Here is a 1,472-nt window from a genome sequence, read left to right as displayed (position 1 = left end):
TCTGGTAAAGGAATGACTCTGAGGTCCAGAGTCCTATTTGTATCTAGCACATTCGTGCTTGCTTGCTGCAGGCTCACTTGAATCTCGCTCGCCTGTCCCATGCTTGCTTGAAGTTGACTTGTTTGAATCTACAACTCACACAGATACTTTTGCACGCTCCCCATTGTCTGCGTGTACTGCTGCTCGAACTGTGTCCACAACTCTGCCGTTGTTTCATGAACCTTCTCTCCGATATCATCCAAGTCCCCCTCAGAGAGGACCATGGGATTCACATGTGCATGCTTATTAGATTTTTGTTTCTTTCTAGGCCCGTAAGTGGTCTCACTGGTCCGCTTCTGCAATTTAAAGGGAGTGCTTTGCTCCTCACCACTGCCTCCTTCCTCCTCGGACCCTTCCTTGTCCATAGTATGTTGAGAACAAGAATCCAATGTGGCCTCCTTTGTGGCGTGCTCCTTGTCAGCAACTACTTTAGCATCAATTTCCTTCTTTTTCTATTCTGCTTTTTCTTAGGTCGCTGCCTGCTCAACCTCTTTCTTTTTCTGCACTGCCTTCTCTCGAGCGGCAAACTGCTTAGCTTCCTTTTTCTTTTGTGCATCTATGGCCTGTGCAGAGGCACTTTCCTCAGCCGTGCTTGTTCCTACGCTAAGATCTGATGGCTGTCGCCACTCAGCTGGCCATTTTCCCATGACTTCCTGTACATCTGCGTGAGTGACTAGGTATGGTAAGTTGTACCGTACTTTCTTAGGATGTCACCTTGCACTGATGGATACGTTGTGAAAATCTGCTTTAAACTTTGTGTAGGCCTCCGACTGCTCAAATAGGGTAGGTGACAGCCTCGACTATTGGTTGATCACCTTGCGGAGGTCCATCTTGACCAACACCCATAATATCTTTGTTTCCATGACCCTCTCTGGATCCTTTGTTTCCCACAGCAAAGAGAACTTTGTGGCCTCTAGTAAATCGACATCCTATGGAGGGAACTGACTATCTTCTAGCAGTCTCCATGCAACTAGAGCAATTAACAATAACAACGAGGCATAGTGAAATGTCTTGCTGTCGTCCTGTGCTTCGCGACAATTCAACAGAAACTCTTTGCAGAGATTTTTTGCCTAGTTGTACTGCACCCCCTTGACGCATTGTGCATCCAATGAAATGATTGGCACCGACACCTCATCCGTCCAACACTTTCACATAACCTTGCAAGCCAAAATATGGGTGGAAAACTACACCGCCTTGTTTGTGATGGAACAGATAGAGTATCCATGCGACTTCTTCACTAAGTCAAACTCATTATTCATTCTATTCGCGAGCTATTTTTCTTTACTCTTACCACCGAACTCCTCAGCTGGATCCACCCCTTGGTAGGGAAACCTAGTGATACGGTGGATCAACATATCTGTGATGGGGATGGGCTCTCCCAACCAAAGACACCCATCATGAACCAATGTAAGCAATTGGCATACACACACCAT

The sequence above is a fragment of the Pinus tabuliformis genome, chromosome X (assembly GCF_031772625.1).
Source record: "Pinus tabuliformis cultivar Carrire ecotype Pingquan chromosome X, CPIR1, whole genome shotgun sequence".
NCBI lineage: Eukaryota > Viridiplantae > Streptophyta > Pinopsida > Pinales > Pinaceae > Pinus > Pinus tabuliformis.
Note: the sequence above shows the minus strand (reverse complement) of the source record.